General features: G+C 38.7%; 1 protein-coding gene across 2 annotated transcripts in view; it reads right to left on the bottom strand.

Moving 5' to 3' along the window:
• PKIB (cAMP-dependent protein kinase inhibitor beta) overlaps positions 1 to 24,413 on the bottom strand; it is a 120,751-nt gene that overhangs the window by 81,214 nt on the left and 15,124 nt on the right. For both annotated transcript variants that reach the window (XR_011568405.1, XR_011568406.1), the window contains exon 2: positions 11,834 to 11,932. The gene's annotated coding sequence lies outside the window, so the exon portion shown is untranslated. The remainder of the gene's footprint in view (positions 1 to 11,833; positions 11,933 to 24,413) is intronic.

Genomic DNA, 24,413 nt, shown 5'->3' on the forward strand with positions numbered 1-24,413 from the left:
TTCACTGACACTATAGGGGTGAAAAGAAATAGTCCAATTCAGTTTTTCAAACAGATTGCCATCCAATAGCACATTGAAAAAAATGGAAATTAAAAAACGAAATAAATTAACCTTTCAGAAGGTAAACAAAATGTCTACATAATACCAGCACAAGTTCCAAACCAAGTTATAGAGATTGTCTCAGTCAATACAGTTATGAAACACACAGATATTTTGGCTATATTTAAAAAATTAGTTTTACACATGCCCCTTAATTTAAAACAAACAACAAAAAAATCACTGCTGTTAGACCATATAGCCACTGATTTGCTTAGAAACAATATTTTCACCAGCATCAGCTTAATGAGGTATACTGAAAACAAAGGCAAGAAACAGAAACTTAATATAATCTTCAAACTAGAAACACTCTTGTAGAAATCAAACCCAATGAAGTCCAATCACAGTAAAGTTTTATTAAACAGTCATATAGACACTATTTTAAAGTGAAAGTTGCTCAGTTATATCCAACTCTTTGCGACCTCATGAACTATGTAGTCCATGGAATTCTCCAGGCCACATTACTGGAGTGGGTAGCCTTTCCCTTCTCCAGCGGATCTTCCCAACCCATGGGTCCAACCTCGGTCTCCCGCATTGCAGGCAGATTCTTTACCAACTGAGCCACAAGGGAAGCCCAAGGATACTGGAGTGGGTAGCCTACTATTTTAAGTGCTCTATAAATAGCCATTGATTTAATCTTTTTAATCACTATAAAAGAGGAACTATTATCAGTTCCATTTTGCAGATGAGAACCTAACCTTGACACAGAGAGATTAAGAAATTCAGCAGGTAACAAATGGCACAAGTGGGACTAAAATCTGGTAGCCAGTGATTTAATCCACTGCACTGTTCTGTTATCTCCAAATGACTTGCTAAGACTCATGCAGCTGGATGGTAGCAAAGTCAGGTCCAGAATGGAGATTTGACTTCCAATGTTCTCTTTCCACCAATGTTTCCAAGTCATTCAAATATTCCACTAGTCAGAAAGACTTTGAAATCTCATGTTTATCTGCCTGGATAATAATAATAAATTGTCACAAGCAAAACAGCTAAAGAAAAATTTTAAAGTGCTGCTGATATTACAACTTGATGTGATGTGATTAAGCTATGATAAACATTTAAATGGGCTTCTCTGGTGGCTCAGATGGTAAAGAATCCACCTGCAATGAGGCAGACCTGGGTTTGATCCTTGGGTTGGGAAGAACCCCTGGAGGAGGGCATGACAACCCACTCCAGTATTCTTGCTGAGAGAATCCCCATGGACAGAGGAGCCTGACGGGCTGCAGTCCATGGGGTTGCGAACAGTTAAACACAACTGATCACCTAAGCACAGCACAGCACATTCATTTAAATACCTAAAACAGACTCTATGGATTAATATCATTTTCAGTGAAGGGGCTTGTTTTAAGTGGCCCCCTAGCAGTCAGCTCACAAAGTTGAGCCATGTTCTGTATGACATACAAATAGCATCTAAACACCAACCAAACAGGGCTTTCCTGATGGCTCAGGTGGCAAAGAATCTACCCACAGTACAGTAGACCCGGGTTTGACCCCTGGGTCAGGAAGATCCCCTGGAGAAGGGAATGGCTACCCACTCCAGTATTCTTGCCTAGAGAATTCCATGGACAGAGGAGCCTGACAAACTACAGTCCATGGGGCTGCAAAGAGTTGGATACAATTATGCAACTAATACTTTCACTTTCACCAACCAAACTAAACCAAAGAGGATCCTTCACAGATAGTTAGGTGACGTGGATATAATGTCCCTTGAGGGACATTGTCCTTTTAGTTACCCTGAAGTGGCCAGGCCCACATATAGAACAATTATACACTGACAATTTTAATAATAACTACAGCTAAAATAGATGGGGAAACAGTGGAAACAGTGTCAGACTTTATTTTGGGGGGCTCCAAAATCATTCCAGATGGTGATTGCAGCCATGAAATTAAAAGACACTTACTCTTTGGAAGGAAAGTTATGACCAATCTAGATGGCATATTCAAAAGCAGAGACATTACTTTGACAACAAGGGTCCGTCTAGTCAAGTCTATGTTTTTCCAGTGGTCATGTATGGATGTGAGAGTTGGACTGTGAAGAAAGCTGAGTGCTGAAGAATTGATGCTTTTGAACTGTGGTGTTGGAGAAGACTCTTGAGAGTCCCTTGGACTGCAAGGAGATCCAACCAGTCCATTCTGAAGGAGATCAGTCCTGGGTGTTCTTTGGAAGGAATGATGCTAAAGCTGAAACTCCAATACTTTGGCCACCTCATGCGAAGAGTTGACTCATTGGAAAAGACTCTGATCCTGGGAGGGATTGGGGGCAGGAGGAGAGGATGAGATGGAGGATGAGATGGCTGGATGGCATCTCGGACTCGATGGACGTGAGTCTGAGTGAACTCCGGGAGTTGATGATGGACAGGGAGGCTGCAATTCATGGGGTCACAAAGAGTCGGACACGACTGAGCGACTGAACTGACTGAACTGACAGCTAAAATATTCATGATATCTTCCAGTGATTTAAAGATACAATATTTGAGACAAATACTAAAAATCAGTTCACGTGCAGCTTTTGGACAATGACATCATCTTTTCAAGAATTATATCCTTGACCTTTTAGGGCTGTGTTTTACAATGACGGTAAGCACTAGCACTATACTTCCCTACCAATGGATTTTTCTTTTTTATGACTACAATCTCTGTGCTATTTACAAAGTATGATTATATGCTAATATTAAATTAATCAAAAGTTTTTTGTTCTGAAGCATTTGTAAATTAGTATTTTACAGAGTGAATTTATTTGTAAAATAATCAAATTAACTTTAATTTTATTAAGAACATAATTAGATGAAATTTGACACTCTATACATGATAATTTTTCACTTTCAGTGTATCATTTAACTTCTATAAAATGCTTTAGCAATTAGATATTATTGCCAGCAAGCAGTCAAGAAGACTGGTTTTATGTATCTTATAAATGTATAAAATATCTTGTAAAAACAAAACCAGATTTGAAATGAGTAAAACTTTAAAATATTTGCAAGCCTTTCAATCTTAGGAGTTATATTAGTTTAAAAGTTTAAGTAAAAATGAAATGATGAAATACTTATCCAAACTCTACGTAGGATAAATGATATAACTGCAAGACAACCTTCATATGAAGAATACCTGAGACTGGGCCTTAATTTCTGTTAAGAAAATTACAGACTTGAGTTGGAACTAAAATCCCCTATTAGTGAGTCAGTTTTTTGTCTCTTGTACAATCTTGGCACACCCAAACCTTGCTGAAACAGACACGTCATATTCATTACCTAGCCAGCTGTTAACAAGACAAGTATCGGGCAAAGGTAAGCAGACAACTAAATGGAACAGATGACTTCTGGTCACCAGCGAAAACTGATTTACCTGGCCACATTCCACTACCTAATGGGATAAATGGGACAAGGTATTTTATCCAGTGAAAAGAAGTGATAACTATGTTTGCCTGGGCAGGGAGAGAACAATCATAAGGGAAGAAAAGATGGATTAAAGCCAGACTTTAACACCCATTCTGAAGGCAAGATACCAGCAATTTCCTGATGAGCTAACTCTAAGAATTCATTATCTTACTTCTCTGCATTTTTATTAAACATCTAGTCCATGATGAAAAGAACAATGGACTGGAAAGCATTCCACGTTTTTCTTATCCCATGAAAGTGTTTGATTTTGAGATTTGGGCTGGTATTTTGAGGACTAATCACTTAGCACTTGTGTTACCAGAAAGTCATTTCTCCTACCAAAGGCTTGATTCCCTTGTATGTAGGCTAATCCTCCATTGTGGTTTGTCTGGGAAAGTCCTAGTTTATTTACATTGTCCTGACTTCCCATCTGGGTTAGCTTCTGTCATTTTCAAAAAGTCCCAATATATATATAAAGACCATATATAAAGACATAAATTACAATGATGTTTTCTCTTAAATCTTCCAGCAATAACATCTTATCATCTATGGGCCAAATTTAGGAGTAAGGAAGGCCACTAAGGGTTAATATTAACTGTCTTATCAAAAAACACACTGCTATACTTAAAATGGATAACCAACAAGGACCTACTGTATAGCACACGGACGCTACAATGTTATGTGGCAGCCTGGATGAGAGGGGGGATTGGGGGAGAATGGATACATGTATACCTACTGGTGAGTCTCTTCGCTCTTCACCTGAAACTATCACAACACCCCTTGTTGATCGGCTATACCCCAATCCAAAATAAAAAGTTTAATAAAAATAAATAAATAAAATGGAAGATTACAAGCATAAAAAAAACCCCCACAAATTTCACCCAAGGGAACAGAACTAGAACTATATATAACTACGGATACCTCAATAACTCAGTGTTATGAAAAGTACTGTGGCATTATTTCTGTAAATTTAAAAAACACAAGCCAGGACTAAATATTGGAATGGTTGCATAAACTTGTGGGTAACAGTATAAAATGGATTGGAACAATATGCACTAATTCATAGATACTTCTGAAAGGAGACTTAATTGTACCATTTTATTTCATTAAAAAGGAAGACTTCAAGCAAATGTGTCAATTCTGAGAGGTGGGAGTTGATTTTATGCTTTGTTCTTCTCAGCATTGTTTAAATGTCTCAATATGTAAGTTATACTAATAAAACACAGAACATGACCTACCAAAACAGAGTCTAAGGGTTAAGTGCGAAATTGGTGGGCCTCACTCCTTAGAGTCCTTCATTGTACTGTCTTCAAGGGAATCCTTCCCATGTCAGTGTTCTCAACCATAGACCCAAGAATATTTTGTCTTCAGTGATGAGTCAATCCCAACACTCCATCCCCAGCCCCTCACCATTTCATACATGAATCCCTTGTACCACTCTCCTTCCTAGTGGTACCAAGCTTCTGGGACCATCTCAGGTACCAGAGGTAGCCCATTACAAAATTTCAGGCAGCCTTTCCTTTAATTCAATGTATCTTTCTCTGATTTCCATCCACTCAGCCTAGTTTTGCCTCCTCAATCATGCAAATGATCAGCCTCATATAACTGAAGACAGTTAGCATGTCATACATGAGGACCTTTCTAGAGCACTAAACATCAATCACTACTGATATGACGACCTTTAAGTCTCCTCACAGTCCTCTGGTCAGTTTTTCTCTGGATCTTTAGATCTCTAGATCCTGCAGTTCAAAAACCCTGGAGAACTGCAAAGTATCCTTAGCTCTGCATCCTCAGTGCTCACAAATGGCACAGAGTAAATGGGGCAAGTGCTCAATAAACACTGAATGAAAGAATGAGAAAACGAGTTTTGCAAACAACTAAGACGGCAGTGGCACCCCACTCCAGTACTGTTGCCTGGAAAATCCCACGGACGGAGAAGCCTGGTGGGCTGCAGTCCACGGGGTCGCTAAGAGTTGGACATGACTGAGAGACTTCATTTTCACTTTTCACTTTCATGCACTGGAGAAGGAAATGGCAAACCACTCCAGTGTTCTTGCCTGGAGAATCCCAGGGAAGGAGGAGCCTGGTTGGCTGCAGTCCACGGGGTCGCTAAGAGTTGGACATGACTGAGAGACTTCATTTTCACTTTCACTTTCATGCACTGGAGAAGGAAATGGCAAACCACTCCAGTGTTCTTGCCTGGAGAATCCCAGGGAAGGAGGAGCCTGGTTGGCTGCAGTCCACGGGGTCGCTAAGAGTTGGACATGACTGAGAGACTTCATTTTCACTTTCACTTTCATGCACTGGAGAAGGAAATGGCAAACCACTCCAGTGTTCTTGCCTGGAGAATCCCAGGGAAGGAGGAGCCTGGTTGGCTGCCGTCTATGGGGTCACACAGAGTTGGACACGACTGAAGTGACTTAGCAGCGAGCAGTAAATGGCCATTATTTTGATCACTAACAATTAGCGCTAAAGTGTCAAAGACCATCACCTTTCTTTGTATATATTCCCCTTTCTTTCCTTTACAAGGGTATCTGTTTGATTTCTTTGTTGGTGGTCTTATTTGTTTTGTTGCCCAGTTTTCCCATCAAAAGTCATTGCTCTCTGTTTTTTTTAAGTCTTCAAAATCGACAGTCTGGCTAGCATGAAAATTCTTAAGGTTTATCTTTTTATCTTTAGGGTGTGCTTGTTTGATAGTGTTCCTCTTATTTAACACAAAATGGCTAAGCTTCTCTTTTGCTTTTATTATTTATAACAAGAAAACACTTTATACATTTCTTTTGGCTACTCCAAACTTTTTTTCTGAGGATGGTCAATAATAAATAAACTAAGTATAGGGATTTCCCTGGTGGTCTAGTGGTTAGGACTCTGCAGGGTGGCACAGATTTGATCCCTGGTCAGGGAACTAAGATCCCACAAGCCATGTGGTATGTACAAAAGAAAAAAACAAAGATAAACTAGGTGTACATCTGTGAACAAATAAAGATATATGCTTAAACCAGTATTTTGTTTGGCAGGGTTATTAGAGCTTATTTTTAGATTCAGGCATTTCCAGGTATGTCTCATAAGCCTCAGGATGGATCTGCAAAGGATATAACTTCCTGAGTACCTTAAAATCCTTATAGGGAGGACGTTGATGATGGCTGTTAGCCAACCCCCAATACCTCTAAGCTTCCTGAGAAAAAGTCACCTATTAACAATCCCACCCCTTTCGTCAGAGAGGGAAGAACCTCTTTAGAGTTGGTAGACAAAGCGAGCTGAAGAAACAAACTTGATCCAGGAATAATAGCTGCGTTAGGATAGAAGAGAAGGGTAAGGGAATGCAGAACAGTGGACAATTTGAACCTAGAAATGGAAAAGAACACCACGTATGGGAAGAGATGGGGTGGGGAGGGTCTTTCAGGTGAGGGACCACCAGCAGAAAGGCATGGAACAGGAGGAATGACCTCAGGAGCAAAGAGCAGTGACCAGGGACACCCAGAGGGATTGAATGTGAACACAAAGATGAGGAAGCTGATGTACCTGCCGTTTACTCTTCTCACAAGATATTTGGGACTTGTCTGTGTGCATACTCGGTCATGTCTGATTCTTTCCAGCTGCATGGACTGTAGCCCATCAGGCTCCTCTGCCCATGGAATTTTCCAGACAAGGATACTTGAAGTGTTAGTTGCTCAGTCATGTCCGACTCTTTGCAACCCCATGAATTGTAGCTCCTCTGCCCATGGAATTCTCTAGGCAAGAATACTGGAGTGGGTTGCCATTTCCTTCTCCAGGGGATCTTCACCACCTAGGGATCAAACCTTGTTCTCCTGCATTTCAGGAAGACTTTACCATCTGAACCACCAGGGAAGCCCAAGAATACTTAAGTGGGTTACCATTTCCTACTCCAGAGGATCCTCCCAACCCAGGATCTTCCCACATCTCCTGTGTCTCCTGCATTGCAGACAGAATCTTTACCACTGAGCCACAGGAGTAGTCTGTTTGGAGACTGGAGTCTAGAAATTTTTCTAATAGGGCCCAGCACAGAAAATGACTGCTTTGTTTATGTTTGTGTGAATTGACTGTCAGTCCAGGCTGATATCACCTGGGATATTTAAAATAAATCAAAGCTTTCTTTTTCTTTTTTTCCTTGTTCATTGATCATAATACATTTTGTTTTCCCACTTGTCCTAAAGCCCCAGCATAGAAGGAACAAAGCTACTTTAGAGGGAGATAAAGAAACAACTTTTCTTGCACCATTCTCTACAATAAAACAGGAAATACTTCTCTCCATTTTATCCTTGTGTCACTCTATGCAATTATCCACAATTCAAGACAGAAAACTAGAATTGTTTCACTTTTATTAGAGATAAAGTGTTTTAATACATTGTAAAACTCCAGACATTACTCAATCATGTTGTAAATCACTTCTATTGAAATGAAATGCCCTGGCATATGTATGAATTATAAAACTGTCTAGCTGAAATTCCTTATTCTCTTGTATGCTACAATTCTAATTTAGCTGAACTTTTTAGGTGGAACAATCCTAACTTCCATGTCATGATTTGATTTCTAGAATTTCATCTTTGGAATTTGCTCCGTGCCTACAGCACAATAACAAATGAGCACTATTCCAGGATGGGCTTTGCTTTATGAAGCCTCAAAACAGTAGTGCACTTGGGATATTGGTCAGCACTTGCTGATTTATTCATTCTATCCTGAAAAGAATTTTCAGATCCAGTGCTAGGCATGCTGTTTGAGTCCCCTTTCTGTTTGTATGTAAAAAGTTTTAATATGTCCCACAGTCAAGTCTATCAATCTCCAATTACGGTTTTTGCCTTTGATGTCATATTAGACCAGATTATGTTTGCCGATTTTTCAGTTACATCTCATTATGCTTCTTTTTCAGTTAAACTAATATTTATTTGCATTTCATACAAACAAAAGATTCATGGTTACAATTTTTGCTAACAATTCACTATTAGGATTCTGTTCTTGTAATAATCAATACTTTCTCTACCAACATGAAACGCAGTCTTCATTGTATGTTACCCTTGTATGCTTAAATCTGGAGAATTTTCAAGATGATTTAGCTTCTCCTAAGTCTTTATTTTAGTAAAAAGTAACATACTGAAATACAGTCTTAGTAACAGTAATTTTTTATGTTTTAATACTTGGAATTAGAAGTTCTTTTTCATTATTATTCTGTTTCAAAAATTTGCTTTTCCCAGTCTATTCATTCTTCCAGATGAATTTTAATAATCATTTTGCCAACTTGGCCCTAAAACTCTTTTTATGGTCCTATATGGAATAGCATTAATTTTATAAATTATTTTGGGGAAACTAGCATCATTACAATATTTATTATTCTCATCCAGGAATATAATATCAATTTTCATTACTGCTAATCTTATTTTGCATTTCTCAATCAAATGCTATTTTCTTCATTTAAATCTTATACATTTCTATTATAGCTTACTCATAGATATATGATATTTCATTATTATTATTATTATGGCATTTTTCATATTTTATATTTGTAGCTATTATAGAAAAGTCAATTGATTTGTACATATTTATCCTCTGTATGTCCACTTACCTGAAGTTTCTTATTCTAACAGCTTTTCAACTAATTTTCTTGGGATTTTTAGTAAAAAAAAAAAAGTATATATACACTCTTTTAAGAAAAAAAGATGTCATCTCTCTGCTAATAACCATGAACTTTGAGAGGCAGTATATCATATGATTTAAAGTTAAAGACTCATGAGTTAAGCCACTTGAGTGCTTATTTAGCTACACAACTTATTAGCTGTGTGATCTTGGCCAAGTTACTTAGCATCTCTGGGTCTCAGCTTCCTAATTTGTAAAATGAGAATTACAGTAGTCAATATTCCCTAGAACTGTTATGAAAATTAAATGAGTTAATACTTGTAAATCATTTAGAACAGCTTCTAGCATATACAATAAGAATTTTTTAAATGTTAGCTATTTAAAAAAATTATTGTATTTATTAAAATCTATAGAATGACGCTAATTAAACATAAGTGATGAAACAGGACATGTTGTAAGCATCTAATGTTTTTGTTTTTTCCTGCTTTTCACAATTTAAAAACAGCTCTCTATTCCTATGTTACTAAATTTTATAAATGTGTGTTCTTAAAAGAAATATAGTTACATTTTATCAAGTGTCATTTGGAATCAGGAAGTGAAAAAATCGTAGTTTTATCCTTTAGTCTATGACTATGAAATTACAATAAATTTCTCAATATTTAATCACTTGTACATTTCTAGAAGAAACATCATTTTGTTGTATTATTCTATTTTATTGATTTCTACATTACTATATTTAGTATTTCAGTGAATTTTTGTTATATTCTTTTTTGTAACACTTTTATTATTTTTCAAAAATTTTTTTTGTTAAATGCTCCTCACTAAATGAATCAGAAAAATGTTTCATCTCTTTTTTAGAGTTCATAGAATAAGGGATAAAGTGTTCCTTAAAAATGTATATTTTCAACCATCAACTATAAATACCTGATGGACACAAGATACTTTTTAGCTCATGCCAAATCTCCCTATCCAAGGTGGTCAAGGACACAGGCATAAGCATCAGACAAAAATCAGGCTCAAATCCTGACTTCACCACCCACTAGCCAAATGTGTACGCTTGGCAAAGTGCACTTTTTCACAAGGAATGACTATGCCTTCCTTACTTTCCCCACAGTCATTGTGAGGATTACATGCTGCTGCTGCTAAGTCGCTTCAGTCGTGTCCAACTCTGTGCGACCCCATAGACAGCAGCCCACCAGAATCTGCCGTCCCTGGGATTCTCCAGGCAAGAACACTGGAGTGGTTGCCATTTCCTTCTACATTGCATGAAAGTGAAAAGTGAGTTGCCATTTCCTTCTCCACTGCATGAAAGTAAAAAGTCAAAGTGAAGTTGCTTAGTCGTGTCCGACTCTTAGCAATCCTGTGGACTGCATCCCACCAGGCTCCTCTGTCCGTGGGATTTTCCAGGCAAGAGTACTGGAGTGGGGTGCCATTGCCTTCTCCAAGGATTACATGAGATTATGTTTATAAGCCTCTACCCACTCGACCCACAATGAAGACTCAATTATTTTACGTTAGTTTCAATTTTCCTTAAATACAAAATGAATGTATATAAATGTATTTGCTGTTTTATCTTAGTATAGAGATTCCAGTCGTTTATGTAGAAATATAAATGCTTTCTGATAAAAATTTTTGTCATATTAGTTCTACCTTTTATTAACAGTAGATTTCAATTTCCACTGACACAGACTTGAAAAGTTGACATAAAAGTACTAAAAATGCTCAGATGACACAAGAAAATGAATCCACTGCCATTGTTTAAATGAAATCACAGCAGGTTAATAGGAAAGCTGCATTGCTTTTTAGAAACCCAGGCAATGAGCCCAAAGCAAATGTAACGTCTTCCATTTTCCTGTTCCCTTGGAGCTCTGTTCTCATGGAATCCAAGAGTGGGAGGAGGCTTCCTGCAGTCTGAGACTTACTCCATGGTCTCTGGTCTGCCATCTTCACTGAAGCAGGGGAGCAAATTTCTAACTCCCAGTGGGAAAACACAGCACTGAGATGAGAGAGGCCATCAGCAGCACACAGAAAACGGTTTCTCAAAAAGTATTTGAGATTTATGTGTACCAGTTAATGTCATCGAAACTATTTCCTTCTATGTACTGATTATAAAGCGATTGCTATGGTCTCTAGGGAGATCAGTATTTGAAGAGTGGTAAATTTATAGGCTTCACAGGTGGCGCCGTGGTAAAGAATCTGCCTGCCAATGCAGGAGACGCAAGAGATGGGGGTTTGATCTCTGGGTCCTGGGTCTGGAAGGCCTTCTGGAGTAGAAAATGGCAACCCACTTCAATATTCTTGCCTGAAAATTCCATGGAAAGAGGAACCTGGAGGGTTACAGTCCATGGGGTTGCAAAGAGTTGGATATGACTGAGCACACACACAAGTTTATAGGTAATATTATACATTTTCCTTCTGTTCTAAAGGATACAAATTTAAAACTTTATTTTGGTGGGCTAGCTGCCTCTGTTAGGTACAGTTTAAATAAACACAGCTAAGAATGTAAATACCACACCAAGCTTAGTCTGTGTACTAATCGCTGGTCCCTGGCAGACACTGGATGGAAATGTGTAGCTCAAGTTCTCCACATGCATGCTATTAATTTGACATTAACAATAGATTCTATCAAGCTTCCATTTAACCATATTGATTTGTTTTCTAAGATACAGACCTCCCACTTTACTTTTCCTTTGCTTTCCTCTGGATCTATAGCAACAAAGACATTTTCAGGGACACCCTCAATAGCAGGATTGATGGATCAAAAGCATACCCACCTCTATCTTTTCTGCCCCCTGTGTAGTCTCAATAACTTGATGGTTTCCAGCTCCCCCCAGATTTCTCTTGATTGAGTGCCTTTTCAGTATACCATGACCCTTGAAGGAAACAAAGGGGAAAAAAAGATGTATTAAGATAAACATCCTTTGTTTCTTGTCTGTTTTGGGAAAGAACAAATGGTTCCTTGGGCAATAACATCTAATTTAATGACAAAATGACACACAATTTAAAAAATAACGTTCATTGCTGTTTTTTCATGCCTCATCCTGACTCCTTTTATTCGTTTCTGACTTACAATAAGAGCAGGATAAACTCCCTTGAGTAAGCAGCTCAGCACTCTCTTATTATTCTGTTCCCGATTTTTAAATTTTTTTGTCATTATTATTTTGTCACCTATTCAAACCCCCCAGTTGTATTTGGATCAACTTTTTTGTGTGTTTTACCCCAAGACCATGTAATGTGAGCAGTCAGAGACATACCTACTAAATAGTAAAATCAACAATAGAGCAAAATACATTGCTTTCTTCAGCTTTTCAACTTTCCACTGAAATGAGTTTCACCAGCTGAGTGCCAGCCTTTCTCAGACGTGTGACTTTAAAAGCCATACCTCCCTGCAGTCATCTTCGAATTTCAATGCCAAGGAGCAAGGACATTGTTTTCCTCAATTACAGAACACAGTGATTGGCATTCTGGAAGAGAAGATCCACCCAATAAAACCTGGCCCACACATAATGCCTCAGCATCAAAGGGTAACTTGAAATTTTGCTATGAATGGGCATCTGATACACTTGCACAGCTTCCTTGTTCCTATCCTTTTAGGTCTTTCTATATCAAAAGCCCCTGTTTAAAAACTAATAATGTAGAAAACAACTGAGTTATTTTCATTTCCATGGACATTTCTGACAGAGGTGGCCACTGCCAATCGCTGAGTAAACCAGGCTCCCTTTCACTCAGGCGGTCTACATACTTGAGCAGACACATGCCAAGTGCTTAGCTGTCCCAGATGACAGAGCCAAGTTTCATGTTATGGAGATCGTCTGTTCCTTCTTCTATAAAGCATGGAGCCAGAAACATCAATATGCCTATGCTTGTATGTGCTAACTTTACTAAGATCATTCAGAGTAGGAGCGTCCAGTACTGCTTGCTGTTTTCTTTCCTCATAAGCCACCAAATTGTCTACTCCAGGTTCATAATTGTCCTCAAACTCACTCTTCCTTTCAATTCCATTCCCACAGGCACCATCTAATCCCACTCTCCTCACCCACACCTGCCTCCACCTCAACGATTCTTACAGACATTACGTCTCTCACTAGTCTTCCCAGTTTGAGAAATGCTCCTCCCAGTCCATATTCCACAGACCACTCACACTGGGACAGTAACTGCATTTGTAATTTGTGTAAAACCTAGGAATTCTACATGGCAGTAATATTTTACCATGATGCTCAAATACAGTCTTTTTTTCCAAATACCAACAGCATCATGCTAGCCATCTTTCAAGTTCATTTGCAAATAATTTCACTACTTTTCTCTTTGCTTCCCACATTTCCTCATAGCTTACAAGTAAGTCAGTAAAAGAAAATCCTCAAGGCTTGTAACATCGAGGCAGAAATGCTCGTCAGTCCTAGCTCCAGCTCACCCCTGCATCAGATGCTGACTTTGAAGACTCATCTTTTTCCACAGGTAAATGACAGAGCCTTGTTTACCGAATGGGGATGAAAATATTTACCCTGCTTATCTCTCCAGGCTGTTCTGGGAATCAAGAAAGATCACAGACGATGAAACACAAATACACAATGTTATTTTATTACCCTCCCTGAAGTCCTGCGTAAGTAAAATATGTGTTTCTTATGTTTAACACCCGATTTGGTTTGGGATCCTAAAAAGGTAGCTGTGATCACACTCCCAAGTCTTACAGCTTCTTTTCGGGACTATGATGTTCTGAAGCGTTTTGTTTTGGCTTCCAAAGGAAAAACAAAACACCAAAGGAATCATATTCTAATATATTTGCCTTCCGAAGACATACTGCAATTGAAAAGGGAAAGAAAAGGAACTCAAAACTATGAGAAATCTTAATTGGCTGAAACTGCCATTTAATAAACCCAACTGTCATTTGTGCCACAAATGTTAATACAATCTCTAAAATCCAGCTAAATCCTCCAGATATTACTGGACACTTTGCAACAAGAAATACCATCCCACTCCCCATCACTGCATTGTAGGTTTTTACTTGGAGAATGGAGAATGTGTACAATAGGATGTTTGTTCTGCTTCTAAAGAGGAAATAAAAATATCAACCTAAATATCACTTCATGTATAAGCAGTACTGTGGCCTCCATTTAGGGAGGTTTTACTTTAGACTTAAAAAAAAAAAAAGGAACATATTTGAACTCATGCATCTAAACAAACCAACAAAAGTGTAGATATTAAATGCAGAAAGAACAGAACAGAATGATAGGAATAAAGTCCATGGCTGTGTTTTCTTAAAAACCAATGAGACGAATGTGAATCAGAGTTCACAAAGTTTAAATTTTTCTTTAAACTGCACATGTATAATCAAGTAAAGAAACACAACCTTCAATAACTACTTTATTATATAATTATTTTATTTGAAAACTATTGTCCCATATTAAGAAGGTAAGTTTGTTCACTCATTCACCCAGATATTCAAAACCCAGTATTTACTGATTAGACTTTCTAAGTGCATGCATGCTAAGTCACTTCAGTAATGTCCAACTTTTTGCAACCCTATGGACTGTAGCCCACCAGGCTCCTCTGTCCATGGGATTCTTCAGGCAAGAATACTCGAGTGGGTTGCCATTTCCTTCTCCAGGGGATTCTTCCTGAACCAGTGATCAAACCCATGTCTCTGGGGTCTCCGGCATGGGCAGGTGGGTTCTCTACCACTAGACCTACCTGGAAAGCCCAGACTTTGTACAAGTTGTGATAAAATGTGCTAGTTTGAATGCCTTGGCCACATAGCTGCTGCTGCTGCTAATGCTGCTGCTAAATCGCGTCAGTCGTGTCCGACTTTGTGCAACCCCATGGACTGAAGCCTACCAGGCTCCGCCTTCCCTGGGATTCTCCAGGCAAGAATACTGGAGTGGGTTGCCATTTCCTTCTCCAATGCATGAAAGTAAAAAGTGAAAGTGAAGTTGCTCAGTCATGTCCGACTCTTAGCGAACCCATGGACTGCAGCCTACCAGGCTCCTCCTCCATGGGAGTTTCCAGGCAAGAGTACTGGAGTGGGGTGCCATTGCCTTCTCTGTGGCTACATAGAGCTAGCAACAAATAGCAAAAAAAATTGCACAAATAGGCCATATTAAAAACTTCCTGGTCCTTCTGCCCAGAATGCAGGTCATACCCCTGTGTTCTCACGAGTAGGCTCTAAGCTTCCTTAAAAGCCAACTCAAAGGTTGTTGCTTTGGTAAAGCTCTTTGGAACTGCTCAAGTTTCTTATGAGTCATCACCCCTGCCCCTAAATCACTTTGTTCATAACTCTCTGATGCACTTATCATGGTCGACTTCTCATGATGGCTCTGTGCATGTCTGTCTCTCTTAGCAGCCTGTGAACATCTTGAATGGCAATGTTTTATTCATCCATCTACAGCACTTAGTATTTTATCTCTAGCATTTTCAGATATGCCATATCATGGTCCTTTTACCTTTTTTAAGAGCTGAAATACATTTGCTAAGTCACTTCAGTCGAGTTTGACTTTTTACGACCCTGTGGACTGTAGCCTGTCAGGCTCCTCTGTCCATGGGACTCTCCAGCCAAGAAAACTGCAGTGGGTTGCCATGCCCTTCTCCAGGGGATGCTTCCCACCCAGGGATCAAAACCTCATCTCTTATGTCTCTTACATTGGCAGGTGGGTTCTGAACCACTAGCACCACCTGGTAAGCCCATTTATAAAAGGGATCACAACTAAATTAGCACTACAGTATTCTCTTCAAATTTCTTTACATATTTTTAAGTTTCCCTCTTTTAACCCTTAGACTAGTATCTTCTATTTTTTTCTACTGTATGTGCTTGATTTCTACAACTGCAATAGTTTTTAAACTACCCTACTAACCAGATCCTTGGCAACTGCTACATTTTCAAAATTTTTAATAGCTATTGTATGTACATAAAATCACAAATAACCTGTTTTATCCATTCTGTCATTCATCAAATACTGTTATCTACCATGTGGTAAATCTTCCCTCGTAGCTCAGTCAATAAAGAATCTGCCTGCAATGCAGGAGACCTGGGTTCAATCCCTGGGTCGGGAGGATCTGCTGGAGAAGGAAATGGCAACCCACGCCAGTATTCTTGTCTGGAGAATCCCATGGACAGAGGAGCCTGGCGGGCTATAGTCCATGAGGTCTCAAGACCTGGACATTATTTAGCAACTAAACCATGTGGTAGATGCCACAGAGAAAACAAAGACCCTGTTTCAGGGGACTCAGGGTTACAGCGACAGCAGCTGATAAGAAATATACACAAATGACCAAAATCAAAAATTTACCTAATTTCTGTAAATCTATCTAATCTATCTAAAATCTATCTAATCTATCTCTAATCTATCTAAAATATTTAATTCAAAAATTTTTGACTGAAGCCTCAGTAGCTAAAGAACGAATTAAGAGAAACTGATGAAAATGACTAAGAATCAGAAATACATTCATGTTTCAGATTCAATTAGTACAGTTAAACATCCTGTTTCCTAAGGTTCAAATCAATATCACAACCATAGGCAAAGTAAAATCAGGTTTTCTAATTAAAAATATAATACCTATACTGTAATATTGTTTTTACATAACAATTTGGCAAAGTTGAACAAGAATCTTTAAAATGCTGAGCAACTTTGGCCCCACAATCCCACTATCAAACTGCCTTGACCCTTCAGGTCTCTAGGATGACCCTCGTTTTGTTGTGTTGCTGCTAGGAGAGGAGAAAAAAAGATTTCAACATTTCATAAATACCTGTTCTGTGTCATGAGTCTTGCTAGACACTTTGCATTTATTCCACTTTATCATCACAATTAACCTTTTCTTCCAAAAAAGAAAAACAGACTTTTTTTGAAGATGGTGATACCTCTCTAACGTGACACAGCTAATAAATCACAGAGACAGGGTTCATATTCAGCTCTGTCTGACTAGAAAGCCTGTAACTGATCTGCTATGCATCATTGCTGAAAATATACGTGGACTGTTGACCTAGCTTTTACATACAACTTTCCCCCTGTATTATTTTTCTCATGACTAAAAGGCAGTTCCTTGATGCTTCTTATCGCAAACCTCTAAGAAATATGACTTTTTTGGAGAAACCGTCACTTATTCATTTCCTCTATTTTTTAACCATTTCCTCTTCCTTCACATTTCACATATCAACTAAAATATATCTCATATTTCATCCTGAAGAGAAACAACCTCAGTGCAAAATGCCTACTGAATTTATTTTGTATATCCACTGAATTTGAATGGATATAAAAAAGTTTGATTTAAAAGGCTTCTGACTATGGACTATATAGGCTCAAACAGTAAATTAAACAAATTTAATTATGTAAAAGATTCCATAGTTTTCACTATTTTGCATTCTCTCATTATATCATTATAACCTAAAAACAGTTTGTTGTGAATATTGCTTCATGCTGCCCTCATGAAATAATACAGAGCTCAAAATATAGCATTATGATTGAGAAGCATTACGACTCTGAAGACAGACTTTCTGATTATGAGTCTTTTGTGTGCATATTTATCCTGGTTATTTGACCTTTCTGGGCAGGCCTAGACTTCTCCGCGTGTAAAACATCCATAATAATACTACCTCTCGCATACAGTTGTTGGGGAAGTTAAATGACACGCTTAATTTATATATAGGGGCTTTCCACGTGGTGCTAGTGGCAAAGAACCCGCCTGACAACGCAGGAAACCTAAGGGACACGGGTTCAATCCCTGGGTCAGGAGGATCCCCTGGAGAAGATTACCAAGACTACCCACTCCAGTATTCTTGCCTGGAGAATCCCACGGACAGAGGAGCCTGGCAGGCTACAGTCCATGGGGTCGCAAAGAGTCGGACACGACTGAAGCGACTTAACACTCCTAGCACACGATCTATATGGATCAGTACCTGGCATATACTGGGCTGAATATGCTTTAGATTCATTAACACTCTTACATAACAAAGATAAATAGAATGCTTCTGTGAATGATACACATGATAAAAAGTAAAAAGTTCACTTTTACATGTTAAGTAGCTTTAAAAAGAAGGCATCTTAGAAAACATTTTAAACTTTCTATCACTATACACCACCTCAGTTGTACTCTAATTGAATGGCTTAGACACATTAGTGCACGGACATGTGTGCAAAACAAAAATCGGTGTGCACTTCTTGAGAGGAATTTTTAAGTTTTTAAGTACATTTTTCAAAAAGAATATAGGTCCCTTAAAGAGTACAGACTCTAATGCCAACAAACAAATCTCCTCCTCTGTACCCAAAGCCCTGCTTCCTAAAACCGTTACAGGCAAACAGTTACAGCACAAGGCCAGAAATACTGAATGAAAAAACAGGAAGAGAGAGGGAGATAAGAAAGGTTTACATCACTTCTCTCTAGCTGGTCAGTGTTAATTATTTCTCATGCCTCTACTTCACACTTTAGCCTTCCATGTAACTGTGTATTATTCCAATACACTGAAAGAGCTCAATTTTTGGCCTTTAATATATATTTCTGGATCTTCAGGAAAAGGTTTACTCAATACAGGCAATTTTAAGTCCTAAAATCAGAACTTCTCCTTCTTACAAGAATTAATTAGTTTCAGCTATCAACTCTCCTGAAGAGTCATTTATGGACAGTGTTAAATACTAAAAAATAAAGTCATATGTGGTCCTGGTGAAGTATCTTCTGACTTTTCTATACAAAGAGAAAATTCAAAGCAGTATCTCAAATAACAGTAGCAAGTCCTTGCGTTGATACTGAATCAAATACTTCGCCATGCAGGCCCACTTGACTACACAGGAGTTAGCTTGCTGGTTTTTCTCAAATGTAAATATTTGCTTTGGCTAAATAACATTAATAGGGCAAGTTACATATTACATGAGGCATTAAAAAAAAAAATTACTTGCCATTGACCCAGAAAACAGACACTGCAACAAAGTCTGAAGGAGAAAGAAACTGGAATGAATGTATCTGAAAGAGAACTCTGGCTGTCACAGCTACCTGCCTTGCTCCAAGTTCATGTTTAATTAAACTTACATCAATAATTCCATAAACTGTTTGCATGTTCATACAACATGAGTTATCATCTTTGATTCTAAGGTCAAATACTTACTGCTAACAACCCTTGCGCCTCTGAGGGAGGCTTGGCCCCCTGCCAGACTGTACTGCTTTTTCCATGGGGACAGGCCCGCCTCTACTGTACTACTCCGTGGGAGATGAGACAACAGCAGCAGCCCCCTGGTTGCTCAGCAACAACCCCTTATGACTGCTCCTCTTGGACTGCTAGGCAACAGGGCTGAGTCTGACCCAGCTACTCCCAGCAGCACGCTGCCTCTCCAGAGGGCTGGGTTAGCAGGAGGCTAGGGGCCCTAAGTGACTAGTTATATAATCTAAACGCATTTCTCTGGATGCTCCCCAACTAAATAAAAATCAGAGCAGAGTTAGCTCCTACCCTGAAGGGTACCCTTGAACGTATCCTTAATTTAAACTCTATCCTTGAATCTTTAGAGAAGCTGACAGAAAACTAATGCATTAGAGCCCAAATCTGTGGCCAAAAAAAGCCTGTGGAAAAAAAGAAAAAAACCACACACATAAAGGAGGCCATTTCTCTTAAAATCACGTTCAAAAATATGACTTTCAAACCTTTTACAAAGGTTTACAAAATTTACAAAATTTCAAAAGATTTTACGATTTGCATGTTTTCTGTTAACAGCCCCACCCCCAAAATGGAGAAAACATATACTTTTACAGTAAGTTTATTCCTAAAATAGCTTAACACATAGCTCCAAGGATAGCAATTTCTAGGAAAGATCTTCATTCGTATCTACAGTTTAACCCACATTTATGTCTTCTTAGTTCTAAGCTCTTAACAAATCTAAACTAGACATTTTTCCATCTGTATCTGACCTACCTCTTAGGACAAAGGCAATGACTCAACCAACTGAAAATCCTGCCCACACATGGAAACATGAGTCTAGCCTCGCTCCTATCTCCTCTACTGTCATTTAGAGCTCTGTTGTGGAAAAAGAGGTGTGTGCTCCAAGAGACATGGACTCACAGTCAGTGTTTGTTACTGCTCAGTCATTAAGTCCTGTGCCACTGACTCTTTGTGATCCTGTGAACTGCAGCAGGTTTGGCTTCCCTGTCCTTCACTATCTCCCGGAGTTTGCTCAAATTCATGTCCATTGAGTCCGTGATGCCATCTAACCATCTCATCCTCTGTCGTCCCCTTCTCCTTTTGCCTTCAATCTTTCCCAGCATCAGGGTCTTTTCCAATGAGTTGGCTCTTTACATCAGGTGGCCAAAGTATTGGAGCTTCAGCTTCAACATAAGTCTTTCCAATAAATATTCAAGGTTGATTTCCTTTAAGACTGATTAGTTTGATCTTCTTGCAGTCCAATGGACTCTTAAGAGTCTTCTCCAGCACCACAATTTGAAAGCATCAATTCTTTGGTGTTCAGCCTTCTTTATGATCCAACTCTGAAATCTGTACATGACTACTGGAAAAACCATAGCTCTGACTAGCAGACCTTTGTTGACAAAGTGGTGTCTCTGCTTTTTACACCCTGTCTAGTGTGCCAGTGGTAAAGAACTCACCTGCCAATGCAGGAGATGGAAGAGACACAGGTTCAATCCCTGGGTTGGGAAGATCCCCTGGAGAAGGTCATGGCAAACCACTCCAGTATCCTTGCATGGAGAATCCCATGGACAGAGGAGCCTGGGAGGCTACGAGTCCATAGCATCGCAAAGAGTCAGACACTACTGAAGTGACTTAGCATGCATTCAACTTTGTCACAGCTTTCCTTTCAAGGAGCAAGTGTCTTTTAATTTCATGGCTGCAGTTACCGTCTGCAGTGATTCTGGATCCCCAGAAAAGAAAATCTGTTACTGCTTCCACTTTTTCTCCTTCTATTTGCCATGAAGCGATGGGTCCGGATCCCATGATCTTAGTTTTTTGAATATTGAGCTTCAAGCCAGTTTTTTCACTCTCCTGTTTCACTCTCATCAAGAGGTTCTTTAGCTTATCTTCACTTTCTGCCACTAAAGTGGTATCATCTGTATATCAGAGGTTGTTGATATTTCTCCTAGTAATCTTGATTCCAGCTTGTGATTCATCCAGCCCAGCATTTCACAAGATGTACTCTGCATATAAGTTAAATAAGCAGGGTGACATTATACAACCTTGACATTCTCCTTTCCCAATATGGAACCATTGGTTGTTCCACGTCCGGTTCTAACTGTTGTTTCTTGACCTGCACACAGGATTCTCAGGAGGCAGGTAAGGTGGTCTGGTATTCCCATCTCTTTAAGAATTGTCCAGTTTGTTGTGATCCACACAGCCAAAGGGTTTAGCATTAAGTCAATGAAGCAGAAATAGGTGTTTTTCTGGAATTCCCTTGCTTTCTATATGATCCAACAAATGTTGGCAATTTGATCTCTAGTTCCTCTGCCTTTTCTAAACCCAGCTTGTACATCTGGAAGTTCTCATTTCATATACTGCTACCCTAGCTTGAATGATTTTATCATAACCTTGCTAGCATGTGAAATGAGTGTGACCATATGGTAGTTTGAACATTCTTTGGCATTGACCTTCTTTGGGATTGGAATGAAAACTGACCTTTTCCAGTCCTGTGGCCACTGCTCAGTTTTCCAAATTTGCTGGCATATTGAGTGCAGCACTTTGACAGCATCATCTTTTAGGATTTTAAATAGCTCAGCTGGAATTCTATCACCTCCACTAGCTTTGTTCGTAGTGATGCTTCCTAAGGCCCACTTGACCTCACACTCCAGGATGTCTGGTTTTAGGTGAAAGACTACACTATTGTGGTTATCTGGGTCATTAAGATCATTTTTATATAGTTCTTCTGTGTATTCTTGGCACCTCTTCTTAATCTCTTCTGCTTCTGTTAAGTGAGTACCATTTCTGTCCTTTATCATGTGCATCCTTGCATGAAATGTTCCCTTGATAGCTCCAATTTTCTTGAAGAGATCTCTAGTCTTTCCCATTCTCTTGTTTTCCTCTATTTCTTTGCATTGTTCACTTGAGAAGGCTTTCTATATCTCCTTATTATTCTCTGGAATTCTGCATTCAGTTGGGTATGTCTTTCCTTCTTCCTTGCCTTTTACTTCTCTTTTCTCAGCTATTTGTAAAGCCTCCTCAGACACTCACTTTGCCTTGGTGCATTTCTTTTTCTTTGGGAAAATACAATTATACTGCTCCACTTATTCAAAACCTTCAGTCAAGTCCAGGCAATTTATCATGAAATGCAATGCACTTGTGAATATACTTCCTTTTGAACTTCCAGCCATATCTGCAACTTCCAGTATATTGATTTAATTATAGTTCCCTAAATACATCACACATTTTAAGCCTCCTTCTTCCTAGGACACATTCCTCTTTGCCTGGCAAACTAGTGTTTTTCTTCCAATATCTTGAAATACCATCACCTCCTCTGAGAAACTGTCCCTGGCTTTAGAATTTCTTATAGTTGTCTCTGAGCATCTTCTCCTTGAGTCACACTGTTGCAGTGGCATTAGGCACACTGTTTCACAATAATTTACTTACTTAACATCAATCCCGTGTTCTTCGATAGCAAAGACCTTGTTCTGTTCAACTTGGTCTCCTTGGTGCCTGGGATATTCTTTAGCATTAAGGAGCTGTTTATACTACAGCTTTATTAGTAATTAGAGGATAAAACTCCTAGGTAAAATTGTAAAATACATGTGGATTGGGCATTTTTAACCTCTTAATTAACCAGGGATGAGTAATAAAAAATTTTGCCACAAAACAAAAACTTAGTCTCCTGACTTCTGAGTTGGTCCTCTAAATTATGATGAGTCATTAAGGGCAAATAAGCAGATACTTCTGAAATGATCCAATCCATCCAGTAACATAGCTAAAATAATCAGATTTCCTGTGCCCCTTTTATTAAAATCATAATAACATGAAATTTAAGAGAGGTATGTGGTCAGGTAACCAAAATCACCAAAAGGTGGTCTAGAGCTGGTCTCAGGGAGATAATTTCCTATTTAGATCAGCAACTCTTAAAGCAGTTTCTGCAGAAATCTCGGTGCAAGTAAAGTAGGAAAGAGAGTAGAGTAGTATCGGTCGCTCAGTTGTATCCGACTCCCTGCGACCCCATGGACTGTAGACCACCAGGCTCCTCAGTCCCTGGGGATTCTCCAGGCAAGAATACTGGAGTGGGTTGCCACTTCCTTCTCCAAAACAGAGTAGAAAAGAAATAAAATTAGAGCTAAGTAAAAAGGCAAGAAAAAGCTATCCTAATTTTAAAACCTCCTAAATAATACTTCACAAAACAGCATTTAGTCAACATCTGTTTCCTGCAAAGCACTAATAAAAAAAAAAGGAACATGAGCAAACACAAAAACGAGCCCACAAGTGCAGCAGCCAAATGCAGCATTATGAAGCCACTCAACCTCTTACCTCACCACTCCAGAAGCTAAAGATGTAATTCTCCATTTTCAAATATAACAATGCTTTTCCTACGTTTTAAAGTTCACACATATGTTTACACAAGATACTACTAAATTTTGGATATTAGCAGTAATGTGATTACCTAAATGAACTCATGCAACACAAATTCTGATTAATGGAAATCTGGATTTTTAGTTTATCTGTGTTAAGCTGAGAGGGAATTCTTAGTCTGTTACAAGCCTGTGGGTTCTAAAGACCTCTAAGTCTGTGTATCCTCAAAACTGCAGAAACTGCACCCTTGGAAATGCCAGAATGTACTCATAACCATATGATAAATTCTGTTTATGAAAGTATTACTTGACAGTATATATTTAAAGCACATTCAGATACTACAACAAAATAAATACATCATAAAGTAGAGTGCACAATGTATATTTAAGATGAATATAAAATGTCAAAGTCTGTACTTTTCTACAGAGCACTTTGAGTTATGCCTATAGATTTTGGGGAATTCTTTGGTGGAAAAGAGTAGGAAGCCTTACTCTTGGGGATTTCCTCCTAGATGCTGAGGAAAAGATTACTTTCATGTGAAAATATATATTATCACCTTGGCTCTAGCCTACCACGACCACTAAACTCAAAAAGTGCTGCCCTACTTAGACATACCATTACTTTGTTTACTGCAACTTAACCTTTATAACTTTTTTTTTTTTTTTTTTAAGAAAAACTATTTCTCTCTCCAATAGTCCTGAATCTATCTGTGGGATAGTTCACAGAACCAATCTAAACTCCTATATATGTAAGACAGTCCTTCAACAAACATAATGGTCACAAGAAATGGAGATGTACTGGATGCCAGGAAATGTGCTGGGTATTTGACAATCATTAATCAAAAAATAAAACTACAGGCAAATCGTGCCATTCCTATGTTACAGAAATGAAGTAGA

This window comes from Bos indicus, chromosome 9, assembly GCF_029378745.1.
Source record: "Bos indicus isolate NIAB-ARS_2022 breed Sahiwal x Tharparkar chromosome 9, NIAB-ARS_B.indTharparkar_mat_pri_1.0, whole genome shotgun sequence".
NCBI classification, from domain to species: domain Eukaryota; kingdom Metazoa; phylum Chordata; class Mammalia; order Artiodactyla; family Bovidae; genus Bos; species Bos indicus.